Source organism: Schistocerca serialis, chromosome 10 (assembly GCF_023864345.2).
Source record: "Schistocerca serialis cubense isolate TAMUIC-IGC-003099 chromosome 10, iqSchSeri2.2, whole genome shotgun sequence".
In the NCBI taxonomy this organism is placed as follows: domain Eukaryota; kingdom Metazoa; phylum Arthropoda; class Insecta; order Orthoptera; family Acrididae; genus Schistocerca; species Schistocerca serialis.
Genome location: NC_064647.1, coordinates 24,937,546 through 24,963,895, shown reverse-complemented (window position 1 = coordinate 24,963,895; position 26,350 = coordinate 24,937,546).

The window sequence follows — 26,350 nt, the reverse complement described above, 5'->3', positions numbered from 1 at the left end:
TATTGCATCCGAATTTAATACAAAAATCACAATGGCGATTTAAGTACAAGAGGACTGACACTCTCACTTTCTATGATATGAACCTCTTCTGTGAGTCCAGTTTTAGATTCCGATGCTTCACTTCTGGTTTACTGTATCCCTTGGACTTTCTTGTTGACGATGAACCACCGAAATTGCATCGGAATTAAATTCAAAAGGCACAATGCCGACTGAAGTACAAGAGGACTGACACTCTAACTTTCTACGATTTGAACCTCTCCTGCGAGGTCAGATTTAGATTCAGATGCTTCACTTCAGGTTTACTGTATCCCTTGGACCTTCTTATAGACGATAAAACACAGAAATTGCTTCCGAATTTAATACAAATGGCACAATGCCGACTTAAGTACAAGAGGACTGACACTCTCACTTTCTATGATTCGAACCACTCCTGTGACGTCAGATTTAGATTCCGATGCTTCACTTCAGGTTTACTGTATACCTTCGACCTTCCAATTGACGATGAAACACAGAGTTTGCATCCGAATTTAATACAAAAGGTACAATGCCGACTTAGGTACAAGAGGACTGACACTCTAACTTTCTATCATTTGAACCTCTCCTGTGAGACCGGGTTTAGATTCCGATGCCTCACTTCACCTTTACTGTCTCCCTTGGACCTTCTTATTGACGGTGAAACACAGATATTGCATCCGAATTTAATACAAAAATCAAAATGGCGATTTAAGTACAAGAGGACTGACACTCTCACTTTCTATGATATAAACCTCTCCTGTTAGTCCAGTTTTAGATTCCGATGCTTCACTTCAGGTTTACTGTATCCCTTGGACTTTCTTGTTGACGATGAACCACCGAAATTGCATCGGAATTAAATTCAAAAGGCACAATGCCGACTTAAGTACAATAGGACTGACTCTCTAACTTTCTATGATTTGAACCTCTCGTGTGAGGTCAGATTTAGATTCCGATGCTTCACTTCAGGTTTACTGTATCCCTTGGACCATCTAATAGACGATAAAACACAGAAATTGCATCCGAATTTAATACAAATGGCACAATGCCGACTTAAGTACAAGAGGACTGACACTCTCACTTTCTATGATTTGAACCTCTCCTGTGAGTCCAATTTTAGATTCCGATGCTTCACTTCAGGTTGACTGTATCCCTTGGACCTTCTTATTGACGATGAAACACAGAAAATGCATCCGAATTAAATACAAACGGCACAATGCCGACTTAAGTACAAGAGGGCTGACACTCTCACTTTCTAGGATTCGAACCTCTCCTTTGAGGTCACTTTTAGATTCCGATGCTTCACTTCAGGTTTACCGTATCCCTTGGACCTTCTTATTGACGATAAAACACAGTAATCGCATCGGAATTAAATTCAAAATGTACAATGCCGACCTATGTAGAAGAGGACTGACACTCTCACTTTCTATGATTTGAACCTCTCCTGTGAGTCCAGTTTTAGATTCCGATGCTTCACTTTAGGTTTACTGTATCCCTTGGACTTTCTTATTGACGTTGAAAAGACAGAGTTTGCATCCGAATTTAATACAAAAATCACAATGCCGACTTATGTACAAGAGGACTGACACTATAACTTTCTATGATTTGAATCTCTCCTGCGAGTCCAGTTTTAAATTCCGATGCTTCACTTCAGGTTTACTGTATCCCTTGGGGCTTCTTATTGACGATGAAACACAGAAATTGCATCGGAATGAAATTCAAAAGGCACAATTCCGACCGAAGTAGAAGAGGACTGACACTCTCACTTTCTATGATTTGAACCTCTCCTGTGAGTCCAGTTTTGGATTCCGATGCTTCACTTCAGGTTTACTGAATCCCTTGGACCTTCTTATTGACGATGAAACACAGAAAATGCATCCGAATTTAATACAAACGGCACAATGCCGACTTAAGTACAAGAGGACTGACACTCTCACTTTCTATGATTCGAACCACTCCTGTGACATCAGTTTTAGGTTCCGATGCTTCACTTCAGGTTTACTGTATACCTTCGACCTTCTTATTGACGATAAAACACAGAAATTGCATCCGAATTTAATACAAAAGGCACAATACCGACTTAAGTACAAGAGGAGTGACACTCTAACTTTCTATGATTTGAACCTCTCCTGTGATTCCAGTTTTAGATTCCGATGTTTCACTTCAGGTTTAGTGTATCCCTTGGACCTTCTTATTGATTATGAGACACAGGAATTGCATCCGAATTTAATACAAATGGCACAATGCCGTCTTAAGTACAAGAGGACTGACACTCTCACTTTCTATGATTTGAACCTCTCCTGTGAGACCAGTTTTAAATTCCGATGCTTCACTTCAGGTTTACTGTATACCTTGCACCTTCTTAATGACGATGAAACATAGAAATTGCATCGGAATTTAATACAAATGGCACAATGCCGACTTAAGTACAAGAGGACTGCCACTCTAACATTCTATGATTGAACCTCTCCTGCGAGTCCAGTTTTAGATTCCGATGATTCACTTAAGATTTACTGTATCCCTTGGACCTTCTTATTGACGATGAAACACAGAAATTGCATCCGAATTTAATACAAATGGCACAATGTCGACTTAAGTACAAGAGGACTGACACTCTCACATTCTATGATTTGAACCTCTCCTGTGAGTCCAGTTTTGGATTCCGATGCTTCACTTCAGGTTTACTGTATACCTCGAACCTACTTATTGACGATGAAACACAGAAATTGCATCGGAATTAAATTCAAAAGGCACAATTCCGACTTAATTACAAGAGGACTGACACTCTCACTTTCTATGATTTGAACCTCTCCTGTGAGTCCAGTTTTAGAATCCGATGCTTCACTTCAGGTTTACTGTATCCCTTGGACCTTCCAATTGACGATGAAACACAGAGTTTGCATCCGAATTTAATACAAAAGGTACAATGCCGACTTAAGTACAAGAGGACTGACACTCTAACTTACTATGATTTGAACCTCTCCTGTGAGTCCAGGTTTAGATTCCGATGCCTCTCTTCACGTTTACTGTATCCCTTGGACCTTCTTATTGACGATGAAACACAGATATTGCATCCGAATTTAATACAAAAATCACAATGGCGATTTAAGTACAAGAGGACTGACACTCTCACTTTCTATGATATGAACCTCTCCTGTGAGTCCAGTTTTAGATTCCGATGCTTCACTTCAGGTTTACTGTATCCCTTGGACTTTCTTGTTGACGATGAACCACCGAAATTGCATCGGAATTAAATTCAAAAGGCACAATGCCGACTTAAGTACAAGAGGACTGACACTCTAACTTTCTATGATTTGAACCTCTCGTGTGAGGTCAGATTAAAATTCCGATGCTTCACTTCAGGTTTACTGTATCCCTTGGACCATCTAATAGAGGATAAAACACAGAAATTGCATCCAAATTTAATACAAATGGCACAATGCCGACTTACGTACAAGAGGGCTGACACTCTCACTTTCTAGGATTCGAACCTCTCCTGTGAGGTCACTTTTAGATTCCGATGCTTCACTTCAGGTTTACCGTATCCCTTGGACCTTCTTATTGACGATAAAACACAGTAATCGCATCGGAATTAAATTCAAAATGTACAATGCCGACCTATGTAGAAGAGGACTGACACTCTCACTTTCTATGATTTGAACCTCTCCTGTGAGTCCAGTTTTAGATTCCGTTGCTTCTCTTTAGGTTTACTGTATCCCTTGGACCTTCTTATTGACGTTGAAACACAGAGTTTGCATCCGAATTTAATACAAAAATCACAATGACGACTTAAGCACAAGAGGACTGACACTATAACTTTCTATGATTTGAATCTCTCCTGTGTGTCCAGTTTTAAATTCCGATGCTTCACTTTAGGTTTACTGTATCCCTTGGGGCTTCTTATTGACGATGAAACACAGAAATTGCATCGGAATGAAATTCAAAAGGCACAATTCCGACCTAAGTAGAAGAGGACTGACACTCTCACTTTCTATGATTTGAACCTCTCCTGGGAGTCCAGTTTTAGATTCCGATGCTTCACTTCAGGTTTACTGTATACCCTGGACCTTCTTATTTACGATGAGACACAGAAATTGCTTCCGAATTTAATACAAATAGCACAATACCGACTTAAGTACAAGAGGACTGACACTCTCACTTTCTATGATTCGAACCACTCCTGTGACGTCAGATTTAGATTCCGATGCTTCACTTTAGGTTTAGTGTATCCCTTGGACATTCTTATTGATTATGAGACTCAGGAATTGCATCGGAATTTAATACAAATGGCACAATGCCGACATAAGTACAAGAGGACTGACACTCTCACTTTCTATGATTTGAACCTCTCCTGTGAGTCCAGTTTTAGATTCCGATGCTCCACTTCGCGTTTACTGTATACCTTGCACCTTCTGATTGACGATGAAACACAGAAACTGCATCGGAATTTAATACAAAAGGCACAATGCCGACTTAAGTAAACGAGCACAGACAGTCTAACTTTCTATGATTTGAACCTCTCCTGCGAGTCTAGTTTTAGATTCCGATGCTTCACTTAAGGTTTAAGGTATCCCTTGGACCTTCTTATGGACGATGAAACACAGATATTGCATTCGAATTTAATCCAAAATTCACAATACCGACTTAAGTACAAGAGGAGTGACACTCTAACTTTCTATGATATGAATCTCTCCTGTGGGTCCAGTTTTAGATTCCGATGCTTCACTTCAGGTTTACTGTATCCCTTGGACGTTCTTATTGACGATGAAACACAGAAATTGCATCGGAATTAAATTTAAAAGGCACAATGCCGACCTAAGTAGAAGAGGACTAACACTCTCACTTTCTATGATTTGAACCTCTCCTGTGAGTCCAGTTTTAGATTCCGATGCTTCACTTCATGTTTACTGTATCCCTTGGACGTTCTTATTGACGATGGAACAGAGAAATTGCATCCGAATTTAAAACAAAAATCACAATGGCGACTTAAGTACAAGAGGACTTACACTGTCACGTTCCTTGATTTGAACCTCTCCTGTGAGTCCAGTTTAAGATTCAGATGCTTCACTTCAGGTTTACTGTATCCCTTGGACCATTTTATTGACGATGAAACACAAAAATTGCATCGGAATTAAATTCAAAACGTACAATCCCGACTTAAGTAAAAGAGGACTGACACTCTCACTTTCTATGATTTGAACCTCTCCTGTGAATCCAGTTTTAAATTCCGATGCTTCAATTCAGGTTTACTGTATCCCTTGTACCTTCTCATTGACGATCAAACACAGAAATTGCATCCGAATTGAATATAAATGGCACAATGCCGACTTAAGTACAATAGGACTGACACTCTCACTTTCTATGATTTGAACCTCTCCTGTGAAGTCAGTTTTAGATTCCGATGCTTCACTTCCGGTTCACTGGATCCCTTGGACCTTCTTATTGACGATAAATCACAGAAACTGCATCGGAATTTAATACAAAAGGCACAATGCCGACTTAAGTAAAAGAGGACTGGCACTCTAACTTACTATGATTTGAACCTCTCCTGTGAGTCCAGTTTTGGATTCCGATGCTTCACTTCAGGTTTACTGTATCCCTTGGACCTTCTTATTGACGATGAAACACAGAAATTGCATCCGAATTTAATACAAATGGCACAATGTTGACTTAAGTACAAGAGGACTGACACTCTCACTTTCTATGATTTGAACCTCTCCTGTGAGTCCAGTTTTGGATTCCGATGCTTCACTTCAGGTTTACTGTATACCTTGCACCTTCTTATTGACGATGAAACACAGAAATTGCATCGGAATTAAATTCAAAAGGCACAACTTCTACTTAATTACAAGAGGACTGACACTCTCACTTTCTATGATTTGAACCTCTCCTGTGAGTCCAGTTTTAGAATCCGATGCTTCCCTTCAGGTCTACTGTATCCCTTGGACCTTCTAATAGACGATGAAACACAGAGTTTGCATACGAATTTAATACAAAAGGTACAATGCCGACTTAAGTACAAGAGGACTGACACTCTAACTATCTATGATTTGAACCTCTCCTGTGAGTCCAGGTTTAGATTCCGATGCTTCACTTCACGTTTACTGTATCCCTTGGACCTTCTTATTGACGATGAAACACAGATATTGCATCCGAATTTAATACAAAAATCACAATGGCGATTTAAGTACAAGAGGACTGACACTCTCACTTTCTATGAATAGAACCTCTCCTGTGAGGTCACTTTTAGATTCCGATGCTTCACTTCAGGTTTACCGTATCCCTTGGACGTTCTTATTGACGATAAAACACAGTAATCGCATCGGAATTAAATTCAAAATGTACAATGCCGACCTAAGTTGAAGAGGACTGACACTCTCACTTTCTATTATTTGAACCTCTCCTGTGAGTCCAGTTTTAGATTCCGATGCTTCACTTCAGGTTTACTGCATCCCTTGGACCTTCTTACTGACGATGAAACACAGAGTTTGCATCCGAATTTAATACAAAAATCACAATGCCGACTTAAGTACAAGAGGACTGACACTATAACTTTCTATGATTTGAATCTCTCCTGTGAGTCCAGTTTTAAATTCCGATGCTTCACTTCAGGTTTACTGTATCCCTTGGGCCTTCTTATTGCAGATGAAACACAGAAATTGCATCGGAATGAAATTCAAAAGGCACAATTCCGACCTAAGTAGAAGAGGACTGACACTCTCACTTTCTATGATTTGAACCTCTCCTGTGAGTCCAGTTTTAAATTCCGATGCTTCACTTCAGGTTTACTGCATCCCTTGGACCTTCTTACTGACGATGAAACACAGAGTTTGCATCCGAATTTAATACTAAAATCACAATGCCGACTTAAGTACAAAAGGACTGACACTATAACTTTCTATGATTTGAATCTCTGCTGTGAGTCCAGTTTTAAATTCCGATGCTTCACTTCAGGTTTACTGTATCCCTTGGACCTTCTTATTGACGATGAAACACAGAAATTGCATCCGAATTTAATACAAAAGGCACAATGTTGACTTAAGTACAAGAGGACTGACACTCTCACTTTCTATGATTTGAACCTCTCCTGTGAGTCCAGTTTTGGATTCCGATGCTTCACTTCAGGTTTTCTGTACCTTGCACCTTCTTATTGACGATGAAACACAGAAATTGCATCGGAATTAAATTCAAAAGGCACAACTTCGACTTAATTACAAGAGGACTGTCACTCTCACTTTCTATGATTGGAACCTCTCCTGTGAGTCCAGTATTAGAATCCGATGCTTCACTTCAGGTCCACTGTATCCCTTGGACCTTCCAATTGACGATGAAACACAGAGTTTGCATCCGAATTTAATACAAAAGGTACAATGCCGACTTAAGTACAAGAGGACTGACACTCTAACTTTCTATGATTTGAACCTCTCTTGTAAGTCCTGGTTTAGATTCCGATGCTTCACTTCACGTTTACTGTATCCCTTGGACCTTCTTATTGACGATCAAACACGGATGTTGCATCCGAATTTAATACAAAAATCACAATGGCGATTTAAGTACAAGAGGACTGACACTCTCACTTTCTATGATTTGAACCTCTCCTGTGAGGTCACTTTTAGATTCCGATGCTTCACTTCAGGTTTACCATATCCCTTGGACCTTCTTATTGACGATAAAACACAGTAATCGCATCGGAACTAAATTCAAAATGTACAATGCCGACCTAAGTTGAAGAGGACTGACACTCTCACTTTCTATTATTTGAACCTCTCCTGTGAGTCCAGTTTTAGATTCCGATGCTTCAATTCAGGTTTACTGCATCCCTTGGACCTTCTTACTGACGATGAAACACAGAGTTTGCATCCGAATTTAATAGAAAAATCACAATGCCGACTTAAGTACAAGAGGACTGACACTATAACTTTCTATGATTTGAATCTCTCCTGTGAGTCCAGTTTTAAATTCCGATGCTTCACTTCAGGTTTACTGTATCCCTTGGGCCTTCTTATTGAAGATGAAACACAGAAATTGCATCGGAATGAAATTCAAAAGGCACAATTCCGACCTAAGTAGAAGAGGACTGACACTCTCACTTTCAATGATTTGAACCTCTCCTGTGAGTCCAGTTTTAAATTCCGATGCTTCACTTCAGGTTTACTGCATCCCTTGGACCTTCTTACTGACGATGAAACACAGAGTTTGCATCCGAATTTAATACAAAAATCACAATGCCGACTTAAGTACAAGAGGACTGACACTATAACTTTCTATGATTTGAATCTCTGCTGTGAGTCCAGTTTTAAATTCCGATGCTTCACTTCAGGTTTACTGTATCCCTTGGACCTTCTTATTGACGATGAAACACAGAAATTGCATCCGAATTTAATACAAAAGGTACAATGCCGACTTAAGTACAAGAGGACTGACACTCTCACTTTCTATGATTTGAACCTCTCCTGTGAGTCCAGTTTTGGATTCCGATGCTTCACTTCATGTTTTCTGTACCTTGCACCTTCTTATTGACGATGAAACACAGAAATTGCATCGGAATTAAATTCAAAAGGCACAGCTTCGACTTAATTACAAGAGGACTGTCACTCTCACTTTCTATGATTTGAACCTCTCCTGTGAGTCCAGTATTAGAATCCGATGCTTCACTTCAGGTCTACTGTTTCCCTTGGACCTTCCAATTGACGATGAAACACAGAGTTTGCATCCGAATTTAATACAAAAGGTACAATGCCGACTTAAGTACAAGAGGACTGACACTCTAACTTTCTATGATTTGAACCTCTCCTGTAAGTCCTGGTTTAGATTCCGATGCTTCACTTCACGTTTACTGTATCCCTTGGACCTTCTTATTGACGATCAAACACGGATATTGCATCCGAATTTAATACAAAAATCACAATGGCGATTTAAGTACAAGAGGACTGACACTCTCACTTTCTATGATTTGAACCTCTCCTGTGAGGTCACTTTTAGATTCCGATGCTTCACTTCAGGTTTACCGTATCCCTTGGACCTTCTTATTGACGATAAAACACAGTAATCGCATCGGAACTAAATTCAAAATGTACAATGCCGACCTAAGTTGAAGAGGACTGACACTCTCACTTTCTATTATTTGAACCTCTCCTGTGAGTCCAGTTTTAGATTCCGATGCTTCATTTCAGGTTTACTGCATCCCTTGGACCATCTTACTGACGATGAAACACAGAGTTTGCATCCGAATTTAATAGAAAAATCACAATGCCGACTTAAGTACAAGAGGACTGACACTATAACTTTCTATGATTTGAATCTCTCCTGTGAGTCCAGTTTTAACTTCCGATGATTCACTTCAGGTTTATTGTATCCCTTGGGCCTTCTTATTGAAGATGAAACACAGAAATTGCATCGGAATGAAATTCAAAAGGCACAATTCCGACCTAAGTAGAAGAGGACTGACACTCTCACTTTCTATGATTTGAACCTCTCCTGTGAGTTCAGTTTTAGATTCCGATGCTTCACTTCAGGTTTACTGTATACCTTGGACCTTCTTATTTACGATGAGACACAGAAATTGCATCTGAATTTAATACAAATGGCACAATACCGACTTAAGTACAAGAGGACTGACACTCTCACTTTCAATGCTTCGAACCACTCCTGTGACGTCAGTTTTAGATTCCGATGCTTCACTTCAGGTTTACTGTATACCTTGGACCTTCTTATTTACGATGAGACACAGAAATTGCATCTGAATTTAATACAAATGGCACAATACCGACTTAAGTACAAGAGGACTGACACTCTCACTTTCAATGCTTCGAACCACTCCTGTGACGTCAGTTATAGATTCCGATGTTTCACTTCAGGTTTAGTGTATCCCTTGGACCTTCTTATTGATTATGAGACACAGGAATTGCATCCGAATTTAATACAAATGGCACAATGCCGACTTAAGTACAAGAGGACTGACACTCTCACTTTCTAAGATTTGAACCTCCCCTGTGAGTCCAGTTTTAAATTCCGATGCTTCACTTCAGGTTTACTGTATACCTTGCACCTTCTTATTGACGATGAAACATAGAAATTGCATTGGAATTTAATACAAATGGCACAATGCCGACTTATGTACAAGAGGACTGACACTCTCACTTTCGATGATTTGAACCTCTCTTGTGAGTCCAGTTTTAGATTCCGATGCTCCACTTCGGGTTTACTTTATACCTTGCACCTTCTGATTGACGATGAAACACAGAAATTGCATCGGAGTTTAATACAAAAGGCATAATGCCGACTTAAGTAAAAGAGGACAGACAGTCTAACTTTCTATGATTTGAACCTCTCCTGTGAGTCCAGTTTTAGATTCTGATGCTTCATTTCAGGTTTACTGTATCCCTTGGACCTTCTTATTGACGATGAAACACAGAAATTTGCATCCGAATTTAATACAAATGGCACAATGCCGTCTTAAGTAAAAGAGGACTGCCACTCTAACATTCTATGATTTGAACCTCTCCTGCGAGTCCAGTTTTAGATTCCGATGCTTCACTTAAGGTTTACTGTATCCCTTAAACCTTCTTATTGACGATGAAACACAGAAATTGCATCCGAATTTAATCCAAAATTCACAATACCGGCTTAAGTACAAGAGGAGTGACACTCTAACTTTCTGTGATTTGAATCTCTCCTGTGGGTCCAGCTTTAGATTCCAATGCTTCACTTCAGGTTTACTGTATCCCTTGGACGTTATTATTGACAATGAAACACAGAAATTGCATCGGAATTAAATTAAAGAGGCACAATGCCGACCTAAGTAGAAGAGGACTAACTCTCTCACTTTCTATGATTTGAACCTCTCCTGTGAGTCCAGTTTTAGATTCCGATGCTTCACTTCAGGTTTACTGTATCCCTTGGACCTTCTTATTGACGATGAAACACAGAAATTGCATCGTAATTAAATTCAAAAGGCACAATGCCGACTTAAGTACAAGAGGACTGACATTCTAACTTTCTATGATTTGAACCTCGCCTGTGAGTCCAGTTTTAGTTTCCGATGCTTCACTTCAGGTTTACTGTATCCCTTGGACCTTCTTATTGACGATGAAACACAGAAATTGCATCGGAAATAAAATCAAAACGCACAATGCCGACTTAAGTAAAAGAGGACTGACACTCTCACTTTCTATGATTTGAACCTCTCCTGTGAGTCCAGTTTTAGATTCCGATGCTTCACTTCATGTTTACTGTATCCCTTGGACTTTCTTGTTGACGATGAACCACCGAAATTGCATCGGAATTAAATTCAAAAGGAACAATGCCGACTTAAGTACAAGAGGACTGACACTCTCACTTTCTATGATTCGAACCTCTCCTGTGAGGTCACTTTTAGATTCCGATGCTTCACTTCAGGTTTACCGTATCCCATGGACCTTCTTATTGACGATAAAACACAGTAATCGCATCGGAATTAAATTCAAAATGTACAATGTCGACCTAAGTAGTAGAGGACTGACACTCTCACTTTCTATGATTTGAACCTCTCCTGTGAGTCCAGTTTTAGATTCCGATGCTTCACTTCAGGTTTACTGCATCCCTTGGACCTTCTTACTGACGATGAAACACAGAGTTTGCATCCGAATTTAATACAAAAATCACAATGCCGACTTAAGTACAAGAGGACTGACACTATAACTTTCTGTGATTTGAATCTCCCCTGTGAGTCCAGTTTTAAATTCCGATGCTTCACTTCAGGTTTACTGTATCCCTTGGGCCTTCTTATTGAAGATGAAACACAGAAATTGCATCGGAATGAAATTCAAAAGGCACAATTCCCACCTAAGTAGAAGAGGACTGACACTCTCACTTTCTATGATTTGAACCTCTCCTGTGAGTCCAGTTTTAGATTCCGATGTTCACTTCAGGTTTACTGTATACCTTGGACCTTCTTATTTACGATGAGACACAGAAATTGCATCCAAATTAAATACAAATGGCACAATACCGACTTAAGTACAAGAGGACTGACACTCTCACTTTCTATGATTCGAACCGCTCCTGTGACGTCAGTTTTAGATTCCGATGCTTCACTTCAGGTTTACTGTATCCCTTGGATCTTCTTATTGACGATAAAACACAGAAATTGCATCCGAATTTAACACAAAAGGCACAATACCGACTTAAGTACAAGAGGAGTGACACTCTAAATTTCTATGATTTGAACCTCTCCTGTGAGTCCAGTTATAGATTCCGATGTTTCACTTCAGGTTTAGTGTATCCCTTGGACCTTCTTATTGATTATGAGACACAGGAATTGCATCCGAATTTAGTACAAATGGCACAATGCCGGCTTAAGTACTAGAGGACTGACACTCTCACTTTCTATGATTTGAACCTCCCCTGTGAGTCCAGTTTTAAATTCCGATGCTCCACTTCAGGTTTACTGTATACCTTGCCCCTTCTTATTGACGATGAAACATAGAAATTGCATCGGAATTTAATACAAATGGCACAATGCCGACTTAAGTACAAGAGGACTGACACTCTCACTTTCTATGATTTGAACCTCTCCTGTGAGTCCAGTTTTGGATTCCGATGCTCCACTTCGGGTTTACTTTGTACCTTGCACCTTCTGATTGACGATGAAACACAGAAATTGCATCGGAGTTTAATACAAAAGGCACAATGCCGACTTAAGTAAAAGAGGACAGACAGTCTAACTTTCTATGATTTGAACCTCTCCTGTGAGTCCAGTTTTAGATTCTGATGCTTCACTTCAGGTTTACTGTATCCCTTGGACCTTCTTATTGACGATGAAACACGGAAATTGCATCCGAATTTAATCCAAAATTCACAATACCGACTTAAGTACAAGAGGAGTGACACTCTAACTTTCTATGATTTGAATCTCTCCTGTGGGTCCAGTTTTAGATTCCGATGCTTCACTTCAGGTTTACTGTATCCCTTGGACGTTCTTATTGACGATGAAACACAGAAATTGCATCGGAATTAAATTAAAAAGGCACAATGCCGACCTAAGTAGAAGAGGACTAACTCTCTCACTTTCTATGATTTGAACCTCTCCTGTGAGTCCAGTTTTAGATTCCGATGCTTCACTTCAGGTTTACTGTATCCCTTGGACTTTCTTATTGACGATGAAACACAGAAATTGCATCTGAATTTAATACTAAAATCACAATGGCGACTTAAGTACAAGAGGACTGACACTCTCACTTTCTATGATGTGAACCTCTCCCGTGAGTCCAGTTTAAGATTCCGATGCTTCACTTCAGGTTTACTGTATCCCTTGGACCTTCTTATTGACGATGAAACACAGAGATTGCATCGGAAATAAATTCAAAACGCACAATCCCGACTTAAGTAAAAGAGGACTGACATTCTCTCACTTTCTATGATATGAACCTCTCCTGTGAAGTAAGTTTTAGATTCCGATGCTTCACTTCATGTTCACTGTATACCTTGCACCATCTTATTGACGATGAAACATAGAAATTGCATCGGAATTTAATACAAAAGGCACAATGCCGACTTAAGTAATAGAGGACTGACACTATAACTTACTATGATTTGAACCTGTCCTGTGAGTCCAGCTTTGGATTCCGATGCTTCACTTCAGGTTTACTGTATCCCTTGGACCTTCTTATTGACGATGAAACACAGAAATTGCATCGGAATTAAATGCAAAACACACAATGCCGACTTAAGTGAAAGAGGACTGACACTCTCACTTTCTTTGTTTTGAACCTCTCCTGTGAGCCCAGTTTTAGATTCCGATATTCACTCCAGGTTTACTGCATACCTTGGACCTTCTTATTTACGATGAGACACAGAAATTGCATCCAAATTAAATACAAATGGCACAATGCCGACTTAAGTACAAGAGGACTGACACTCTCACTTTCTATGATTCGAACCTCTCCTGTGAGGTGACTTTTAGATTCCGATGCTTCACTTCAGGTTTACCGTATCCCATGGACCTTCTTATTGACGATAAAACACAGTAATCGCATCGGAATTAAATTCAAAATGTACAATGCCGACCTAAGTAGAAGAGGACTGACACTCTCACTTTCTATGATTTGAACCTCTCCTGTGAGTCCAGTTTTAGATTCCGATGCTTCACTTCAGGTTTACTGCATCCCTTGGACCTTCTTACTGACGATGAAACACAGAGTTTGCATCCGAATTTAATACAAAAATCACAATGCCGACTTAAGTACAAGAGGACTGACACTATAAATTTCTGTGATTTGAATCTCCCCTGTGAGTCCAGTTTTAAATTCCGATGCTTCACTTCAGGTTTACTGTATCCCTTGGGCCTTCTTATTGAAGATGAAACATAGAAATTGCATCGGAATGAAATTCAAAAGGCACAATTCCGACCTAAGTAGAAGAGGACTGACACTCTCACTTTCTATGATTTGAACCTCTCCTGTGAGTCCAGTTTTAGATTCCGATGTTCACTTCAGGTTATACTGTATACCTTGGACCTTCTTATTTACGATGAGACACAGAAATTGCATCCAAATTAAATACAAATGGCACAATACCGACTTAAGTACAAGAGGACTGACACTCTCACTTTCTATGATTCGAACCACTCCTGTGACGTCAGTTTTATATTCCGATGCTTCACTTCAGGTTTACTGTATCCCTTGGATCTTCTTATTGACGATAAAACACAGAAATTGCATCCGAATTTAACACAAAAGGCACAATACCGACTTAAGTACAAGAGGAGTGACACTCTAAATTTCTATGATTTGAACCTCTCCTGTGAGTCCAGTTATAGATTCCGATGTTTCACTTCAGGTTTAGTGTACCCCTTGGACCTTCTTATTGATTATGAGACACAGGAATTGCATCCGAATTTAGTACAAATGGCACAATGCCGGCTTATGTACAAGAGGACTGACACTCTCACTTTCTATGATTTGACCTCCCCTGTGAGTCCAGTTTTAAATTCCGATGCTCCACTACAGGTTTACTGTATACCTTGCACCTTCTTATTAACGATGAAACATAGAAATTGCATCGGAATTTAATACAAATGGCACAATGCCGACTTAAGTACAAGAGGACTGACACTCTCACTTTCTATGATTTGAACCTCTCCTGTGAGTCCAGTTTTAGATTCCGATGCTCCACTTCGGGTTTACTATATACCTTGCACCTTCTGATTGACGATGAAACACAGAAATTGCATCGGAGTTTAATACAAAAGGCACAATGCCGACTTAAGTAAAAGAGGACAGACAGTCTAACTTTCTATGATTTGAACCTCTCCTGTGAGTCCAGTTTTAGATTCTGATGCTTCACTTCAGGTTTACTGTATCACTTGGACCTTCTTATTGACGATGAAACACAGAAATATGCATCCGAATTTAATACAAATGGCACAATGCCGTCTTAAGTAAAAGAGGACTGCCACTCTAACATTCTATGATTTGAACCTCTCCTGCGAGTCCAGTTTTAGATTCCGATGCTTCACTTAAGGTTTACTGTATTCCTTGGACCTTCTTATTGACGATGAAACACAGAAATTGCATCCGAATTTAATCCAAAATTCACAATACCGACTTAAGTACAAGAGGAGTGACACTCTAACTTTCTATGATTTGAATCTCTGCTGTGGGTCCAGTTTTAGATTCCGATGCTTCACTTCAGGTTTACCGTATCCCTTGGACGTTCTTATTGACGATGAAACACAGAAATTGCATCGGAATTAAATTAAAAAGGCACAATGCCGACCTAAGTAGAAGAGGACTAACTCTCTCACTTTCTATGATTTGAACCTCTCCTGTGAGTCCAGTTTTAGATTCCGATGCTTCACTTCAGGTTTACTGTATCCCTTGGACTTTCTTATTGATGATGAAACACAGAAATTGCATCTGAATTTAATACAAAAATCACAATGGCGACTTGAGTACAAGAGGACTGACACTCTCACTTTCTATGATGTGAACCTCTCCCGTGAGTCCAGTTTAAGATTCCGATGCTTCACTTCAGGTTTACTGTATCCCTTGGACCTTCTTATTGACGATGAAACACAGAAATAGCATCGGAAATAAATTCAAAACTCACAATCCCGACTTAAGTAAAAGAGGACTGACATTCTCTCACTTTCTATGATTTGAACCTCTCCTGTGAAGTCAGTTTTAGATTCCGATGATTCACTTCATGTTCACTGTATACCTTGCACCATCTTATTGACGATGAAACATAGAAATTGCATCGGAATTTAATACAAAAGGCACAATGCCGACTTAAGTAAAAGAGGACTGACACTCTAACTTACTATGATTTGAATCTCTCCTGTGAGTCCAGCTTTGGATTCCGATGCTTCACTTCAGGTTTACTGTATCCCTTGGACCTTCTTATTGACGATGAAACACAAAAATTGCATCGGAATTAAATGCAAAACACACAATGCCGACTTAAGTGAAAGAGGACTGACACTCTCACTTTCTTTGTTTTGAACCTCTCCTGTGAGTCCAGTTATAGATTCCGATGTTTCACTTCTGGTTTAGTGTACCCCTTGGACCTTCTTATTGATTATGAGACACAGGAATTGCATCCGAATTTAGTACAAATGGCATTATGCCGGCTTAAGTACAAGAGGACTGACACTCTCATTTTCTATGATTTGACCTCCCCTGTGAGTCCAGTTTTAAATTCCGATGCTCCACTACAGGTTTACTGTATACCTTGCACCTTCTTATTAACGATGAAACATAGAAATTGCATCGGAATTTAATAAAAATGGCACAATGCCGACTTAAGTACAAGAGGACTGACACTCTCACTTTCTATGATTTGAACCTCTCCTGTTAGTCCAGTTTTAGATTCCGATGCTCCACTTCGGGTTTACTTTATACCTTGCACCTTCTGATTGACGATGACACACAGAAATTGCATCGGAGTTTAATACAAAAGGCACAATGCCGACTTAAGTAAAAGAGGACAGACAGTCTAACTTTCTATGATTTGAACCTCTCCTGTGAGTCCAGTTTTAGAATCTGATGCTTCACTTCAGGTTTACTGTATCACTTGGACCTTCTTATTGACGATGAAACACAGAAATATGCATCCGAATTTAATACAAATGGCACAATGCCGTCTTAAGTAAAAGAGGACTGCCACTCTAACATTCTATGATTTGAACCTCTCCTGCGAGTCCAGTTTTAGATTCCGATGCTTCACTTAAGGTTTACTGTATCCCTTGGACCTTCTTATTGACGATGAAACACAGAAATTGCATCCGAATTTAATCCAAAATTCACAATACCGACTTAAGTACAAGAGGAGTGACACTCTAACTTTCTTTGATTTGAATCTCTCCTGTGGGTCCAGTTTTAGATTCCGATGCTTCACTTCAGGTTTACTGTATCCCTTGGACGTTGTTATTGACGATGAAACACAGAAATTGCATCGGAATTAAATTAAAAAGGCACAATGCCGACCTAAGTAGAAGAGGACTAACTCTCTCACTTTCTATGATTTGAACCTCTCCTGTGAGTCCAGTTTTAGATTCCGATGCTTCACTTGAGGTTTACTGTATCCCTTGGACTTTCTTATTGATGATGAAACACAGAAATTGCATCTGAATTTAATACAAAAATCACAATGGCGACTTAAGTACAAGAGGACTGACACTCTCACTTTCTATGATGTGAACCTCTCCCGTGAGTCCAGTTTAAGATTCCGATGCTTCACTTCAGGTTTACTGTATCCCTTGGACCTTCTTATTGACGATGAAACACAGAAATTGCATCGGAAATAAATTCAAAACGCACAATCCCGACTTAAGTAAAAGAGGACTGACATTCTCTCACTTTCTATGATTTGAACCTCTCCTGTGAAGTCAGTTTTAGATTCCGATGAGTCACTTCATGTTCACTGTATACCTTGCACCATCTTATTGACGATGAAACATAGAAATTGCATCGGATTTTAATACAAAAGGCACAATGCCGACTTAAGTAAAAGAGGACTGACACTCTAACTTACTATGATTTGAATCTCTCCTGTGAGTCCAGCTTTGGATTCCGATGCTTCACTTCATGTTTACTGTATCCCTTGGACCTTCTTATTGACGATGAAACACAAAAATTGCATCGGAATTAAATGCAAAACACACAATGCCGACTTAAGTGAAAGAGGACTGACACTCTCACTTTCTTTGTTTTGAACCTCCCCTGTGAGTCCAGTTTTAAATTCCGATGCTCCACTACAGGTTTACTGTATACCTTGCACCTTCTTATTAACGATGAAACATAGAAATTGAATCGGAATTTAATACAAATGGCACAATGCCGACTTAAGTACAAGAGGACTGACAATCTCACTTTCTATGATTTGAACCTCTCCTGTGAGTCCAGTTTTAGATTCCGATGCTCCACTTCGGGTTTACTTTATACCTTGCACCTTCTGATTGACGATGAAACACAGAAATTGCATCGGAGTTTAATACAAAAGGCACAATGCCGACTTAAGTAAAAGAGGACAGACAGTCTAACTTTCTATGATTTGAACTTCTCCTGTGAGTCCAGTTTTAGATTCTGATGCTTCACTTCAGGTTTACTGTATCACTTGGACCTTCTTATTGACGATGAAACACAGAAATATGCATCCGAATTTAATACAAATGGCACAATGCCGTCTTAAGTAAAAGAGGACTGCCACTCTAACATTCTATGATTTGAACCTCTCCTGCGAGTCCAGTTTTAGATTCCGATGCTTCACTTAAGGTTTACTGTATCCCTTGGACCTTCGTATTGACGATGAAACACAGAAATTGCATCCGAATTTAATCCAAAATTCACAATACCGACTTAAGTACAAGAGGAGTGACACTCTAACTTTCTATGATTTGAATCTCTGCTGTGGGTCCAGTTTTAGATTCTGAAGCTTCACTTCAGGTTTACTGTATCCCTTGGACGTTCTTATTGACGATGAAACACAGAAATTGCATCGTAATTAAATTCAAATGGCACAATGCCGACTTAAGTACAAGAGGACTGACACTCTAACTTTCTATGATTTGAACCTCTCCTGTGAGTCCAGTTTTAGATTCCGATGCTTCACTTCAGGTTTACTGTATCCCTTGGACCTTCTTATTGACGATGAAACACAGAAATTGCATCAGAAATAAATTCAAAACGCACAATGCCGACTTAAGTAAAAGAGGACTGACACTCTCACTTTCTATGATTTGAACCTCTCCTGTGAGTCCAGTTTTAGATTCCGATGCTTCACTTCATGTTTACTGTATCCCTTGGACTTTCTTGTTGACGATGAACCACGTAAATTGCATCGGAATTAAATTCAAAAGGCACAATGCCGACTTAAGTACAAGAGGACTGACACTCTAACTTTCTATGATTTGAACCTCTCGTGTGAGGTCAGATTTAGATTCCGATGCTTCACTTCAGGTTTACTGTATCCCTTGGACCTTCTTATAGACGATAAATCACAGAAATTGCATCCGAATTTAATACAAATGGCACAATGCCGACATAAGTACAAGAGGACTGACACTCTCACTTTCTATGATTTGAACGTCTCCTGTGAGTCCAGTTTTAGATTCCGATGCTTCACTTCAGGTTGACTGTATCCCTTGGACCTTCTTATTGACGATGAAACACAGGAAATGCATCCGAATTTAATACAAACGGCACAATGCCGACTTAAGTACAAAAGGGCTGACACTCTCACTTTCTATGATTCGAACCTCTCCTGTGAGGTCACTTTTAGATTCCGATGCTTCACTTCAGGTTTACCGAATCCCATGGACCTTCTTATTGACGATAAAACACAGTAATCGCATCGGAATTAAATTCAAAATGTACAATGCCGACCTAAGTAGAAGAGGACTGACACTCTCACATTCTATGATTTGAACCTCTCCTGTGAGTCCAGTTTTAGCTTCCGATGCTTCACTTCAGGTTTACTGCATGCCTTGGACCTTCTTACTGACGATGAAACACAGAGTTTGTATCCGAATTTAATACAAAAATCATAATGCCGACTTAAGTACAAGAGGACTGACACTATAACTTTCTGTGATTTGAATCTCTCGTGTGAGTCCAGTTTTAAATTCCGATGCTTCACTTCAGGTTTACTGTATCCCTTGGGCCTTCTTATTGAAGATGAAACACAGAAATTGCATCGGAATGAAATTCAATAGCACAATTCCGACCTAAGTAGAAGAGGACTGACACTCTCACTTTCTATGATTTGAACCTCTCCTGTGAGTCCAGTTTTAGATTCCGATGCTTCACTTCAGGTTTACTGTATACCTTGGACATTCTTATTTACGATGAGACACAGAAATTGCATCCAAATTAAATACAAATGGCACAATACCGACTTAAGTACAAGAGGACTGACACTCTCACTTTCTATGATTCGAACCACTCCTGTGAGTCCAGTTATAGATTCCGATGTTTCACTTCAGGTTTAGTGTATCCCTTGGACCTTCTTATTGATTATGAGACTCAGGAATTGCATCCGAATTTAATACAAATGGCACAATGCCGACTTAAGTACAAGAGGACTGACACTCTCCCTTTCTATGATTTAAACCTCCCCTGTGAGTCCAGTTTTAAATTCCGATGCTTCACTTCAGGTTTACTGTATACCTTGCACCTTCTTATTGACGATGAAACATAGAAATTGCATCGGAATTTAATACAAATGGCACAATGCCGACTTAAGTACAAGAGGACTGACACTCTCATTTTCTATGATTTGAACCTCTCCTGTGAGTCCAGTTTTAGATTCCGATGCTCCACTTCGGGTTTACTTTATACCTTGCACCTTCTGATTGACGATGAAAAACAGAAATTGCATCGGAGTTTAATACAAAAGGCACAATGCCGACTTAGGTAAATGTGGACAGACAGTCTAACTTTCTATTATTTGAACCTCTCCTGTGAGTCCAGTTTTAGATTCTGATGCTTCATTTCAGGTTTACTGTATCCCTTGGACCTTCTTATTGACGATGAAACACAGAAATTTGCATCCGAATTTAATACAAATGGCACAATGCCGTCTTAAGTAAAAGAGGACTGCCACTCTAACATTCTATGATTTGAACCTCTCCTGCGAGTCCAGTTTTAGATTCCGATGCTTCACTTAAGGTTTACTGTATCCCTTGGACCTTCTTATTGACGATGAAACACAGAAATTGCATCCGAATTTAATCCAAAATTCACAATACCGACTTAAGTACAAGAGGAGTGACACTCTAACTTTCTATGATTTGAATCTCTCCTGTGGGTCCAGTTTTAGATTCCGATGCTTCACTTCAGGTTTACTGTATCCCTTGGACGTTCTTATTGACGATGAAACACAGAAATTGCATCGGAATTAAATTAAAAAGGCACAATGCCGACCTAAGTAGAAGAGGACTAACTCTCTCACTTTCTATGATATGAACCTCTCCTGTGAGTCCAGTTTTAGATTCCGATGCTTCACTTCAGGATTACTGTATCCCTTGGACTTTCTTATTGACGATGAAACACACAAATTGCATCCGAATTTAATACAAAAATCACAATGGCGACTTAAGTACAAGAGGACTGACACTCACACTTTCTATGATTTGAACCTCTCCTGTGAGTCCAGTTTAAGATTCCGATGCTTCACTTCAGGTTTACTGTATCCCTTGGACCTTCTTATTGACGATGAAACACAGAAATTGCATCGGAAATAAATTCAAAACGCACAATCCCGACTTAAGTAAAAGAGGACTGACATTCTCTCACTTTCTATGATTTGAACCTCTCCTGTGAAGTCAGTTTTAGATTCCGATGCTTCACTTCAGGTTCACTGTATACCTTGCACCATCTTATTGACGATGAAACATAGAAATTGCATCGGAATTTAATACAAAAGGCACAATGCCGACTTAAGTAAAAGAGGACTGACACTCTAACTTACTATGATTGGAACCTCTCCTGTGAGTCCAGCTTTGGACTCCGATGCTTCACTTCAGGTTTACTGTATCCCTTGGACCTTCTTATTGACGATGAAACACAGAAATTGCATCGGAATTAAATTCAAAACACACAATGCCGACTTAAGTGAAAGAGGACTGACACTCTCACTTTCTTTGTTTTGAACCTCTCCTGTGAGTTCAGTTTTAGATTCCGATGCTTCACTTCAGGTTTACTGTATCCCTTGGACCTTCTTATTGCTGATGAAACACAGAAATTGCATCGTAATTAAATTCAAAAGGCACAATGCCGACGTAAGTACAAGAGGGCTGACACTCTAACTTTCTATGATTTGAACCTCTCCTGTGAGTCCAGTTTTAGATTCCGATGCTTCACTTCAGGTTTACTGTATCCCTTGGACCTTCTTATTGACGATGAAACACAGAAATTGCATCGCAAATAAATTCAAAACGCACAATGCCGACTTAAGTAAAAGAGGACTGACACTCTCACTTTCTAAGATTTGAACCTCTCCAGTGAGTCCAGTTTTAGATCCCGAAGCTTCACTTCATGTTTACTGTATCCCTTGGACTTTCTTGTTGACGATGAACCACCGAAATTGCATCATAATTAAATTCAAAAGGCATAATGCCGACTTAAGTACAAGAGGACTGACACTCTAACTTTCTATGATTTGAACCTCTCCTGTGAGGTCAGATTTAGATTCCGATGCTTCACTTCAGGTTTACTGTATCCCTAGGACCTTCTTATAGACGATAAATCACAGAAATTGCATCCGAATTTAATACAAATGGCACAATGCCGACTTAAGTACAAGAGGACTGACATTCTCTCACTTTCTATGATTTGAACCTCTCCTGTGAGTCCAGTTTTAGATTCCGATGCTTCACTTCCGGTTGACTGTATCCCTTGGACCTTCTTAATGACGATGAAACACATAAAATGCATCCGAATTTAATACAAACGGCACAATGCCGACTTAAGTACAAGAGGGCTGACACTCTCACTTTCTATGATTCGAACCTCTCCTGTGAGGTCACTTTTAGATTCCGATGCTTCACTTCAGGTTTACCGTATCCCATGGACCTTCTTATTGACGATAAAACACAGTAATCGCATCGGAATTAAATTCAAAATGTACAATGCCGACCTAAGTAGAAGAGGACTGACACTCTCACTTTCTATGATTTGAACCTCTCCTGTGAGTCCAGTTTTAGATTCCGATGCTTCACTTCTGGTTTACTGCATCCCTTGGACCTTCTTACTGACGATGAACCACAGAGTTTGCATCCGAATTTAATACAAAAATCACAATGCCGACTTAAGTACAAGAGGACTGACACTATAACTTTCTGTGATTTGAATCTCTCCTGTGAGTCCAGTTTTAAATTCCGATGCTTCACTTCAGGTTTAATGTATCCCTTGGGCCTTCTTATTGAAGATGAAACACAGTAATTGCATCGGAATGAAATTCAAAAGCACAATTCCGACCTAAGTAGAAGAGGACTGACACTCTCACTTTCTATGATTTGAACCTCTCCTGTGAGTCCAGTTTTTAGTTCCGATGCTTCACTTCAGGTTTACTGTATACCTTGGACCTTCTTATTTACGATGAGACACAGAAATTGCATCCAAATTAAATGCAAATGGCACAATACCGACTTAAGTACAAGAGGACTGACACTCTCACTTTCTGTGATTTGAACCTCTCCTGTGAGTCCTGCTTTGGATTCCGATGCTTCACTTCAGGTTTACTGTATCCCTTGGACCTTCTCATTGACGATGAAACACAGAAATTGCATCGGAATTAAATTCAAAACACACAATGCCGACTTAAGTGAAAGAGGACTGACGCTCTCACTTTCTTTGTTTTGAACCTCTCCTGTGAGTCCAGTTTTAGATTCCGATGCTTCACTTCAGGTTTACTGTATCCCTTGGACCTTCTTATTGACGATGAAACACAGAAATTGCATCGTAATTAAATTCAAAAGGCACAATGCCGACTTAAGTACAAGAGGACTGACACTCTAACTTTCTATGATTTGAACCTCTCCTGTGAGTCCAGTTTTAGATTCCGATGCTTCACTTCAGGTTTACTGTATCCCTTGGACCTTCTTATTGACGATGAAACACAGAAATTGCATCGGAAATAAATTCAAAACGCACAATGCCGACTTAAGTAAAAGAGGACTGACACTCTCACTTTCTATGATTTGAACCTCTCCTGTGAGTCCAGTTTTAGATTCCGATGCTTCACTTCATGTTTACTGTATCCCTTGGACTTTCTTGTTGACGATGAACCACCGAAATTGCATCGGAATTAAATTCAAAAGGCACAATGCCGACTTAAGTACAAGAGGACTGACACTCTAACTTTCTATGATTTGAACCTCTCCTGTGAGGTCAGATTTAGATTCCGATGCTTCACTTCAGGTTTACTGTATCCCTTGGACCTTCTTATAGACGATAAATCACAGAAATTGCATCCGAATTTAATACAAATGGCACAATGCCGACATAAGTACAAGAGGACTGACACTCTCACTTTCTATGATTTGAACCTCTCCTGTGAGTCCAGTTTTAGATTCCGATGCTTCACTTCAGGTTGACTGTATCCCTTGGACCTTCTTATTGACGATGAAACACAGAAAATGCATCCGAATTTAATACAAACGGCACAATGCCGACTTAAGTACAAGAGGACTGACACTATAACTTTCTGTGATTTGAATCTCTCCTGTGAGTCCAGTTTTAAATTCCGATGCCTCACTTCAGGTTTACTGTATCCCTTGGACCTTCTCATTGACGATGAAACACAGAAATTGCATCGGAATTAAATTCAAAACACACAATGCCGACTTAAGTGAAAGAGGACTGACACTCTCACTTTCTTTGTTTTGAACCTCTCCTGTGAGTCCAGTTTTAGATTCCGATGCTTCACTTCAGGTTTACTGTATACCTTGGACATTCTTATTTACGATGAGACACAGAAATTGCATCCAAATTAAATACAAATGGCACAATACCGACTTAAGTACAAGAGGACTGACACTCTCACTTTCTATGATTCGAACCACTCCTGTGAGTCCAGTTATAGATTCCGATGTTTCACTTCAGGTTTAGTGTATCCCTTTTACCTTCTTATTGATTATGAGACTCAGGAATTGCATCCGAATTTAATACAAATGGCACAATGCCGACTTAAGTACAAGAGGACTGACACTCTCCCTTTCTATGATTTAAACCTCCCCTGTGAGTCCAGTTTTAAATTCCGATGCTTCACTTCAGGTTTACTGTATACCTTGCACCTTCTTATTGACGATGAAACATAGAAATTGCATCGGAATTTAATACAAATGGCACAATGCCGACTTAAGTACAAGAGGACTGACACTCTCATTTTCTATGATTTGAACCTCTCCTGTGAGTCCAGTTTTAGATTCCGATGCTCCACTTCGGGTTTACTTTATACCTTGCACCTTCTGATTGACGATGAAAAACAGAAATTGCATCGGAGTTTAATACAAAAGGCACAATGCCGACTTAAGTAAAAGAGGACAGACAGTCTAACTTTCTATTATTTGAACCTCTCCTGTGAGTCCAGTTTTAGATTCTGATGCTTCATTTCAGGTTTACTGTATCCCTTGGACCTTCTTATTGACGATGAAACACAGAAATTTGCATCCGAATTTAATACAAATGGCACAATGCCGTCTTAAGTAAAAGAGGTGCTGCCACTCTAACATTCTATGATTTGAACCTCTCCTGCGAGTCCAGTTTTAGATTCCGATGCTTCACTTAAGGTTTACTGTATCCCTTGGACCTTCTTATTGACGATGAAACACAGAAATTGCATCCGAATTTAATCCAAAATTCACAATACCGACTTAAGTACAAGAGGAGTGACACTCTAACTTTCTATGATTTGAATCTCTCCTGTGGGTCCAGTTTTAGATTCCGATGTTTCACTTCAGGTTTACTGTATCCCTTGGACGTTCTTATTGACGATGAAACACAGAAATTGCATCGGAATTAAATTAAAAAGGCACAATGCCGACCTAAGTAGAAGAGGACTAACTCTCCCACTTTCTATGATATGAACCTCTCCTGTGAGTCCAGTTTTAGATTCCGATGCTTCACTTCAGGTTTACTGTATCCCTTGGACTTTCTTATTGACGATGAAACACACAAATTGCATCCGAATTTAATACAAAAATCACAATGGCGACTTAAGTACAAGAGGACTGACACTCACACCTTCTATGATTTGAACCTCTCCTGTGAGTCCAGTTTAAGATTCCGATGCTTCACTTCAGGTTTACTGTATCCCTTGGACCTTCTTATTGACGATGAAACACAGAAATTGCATC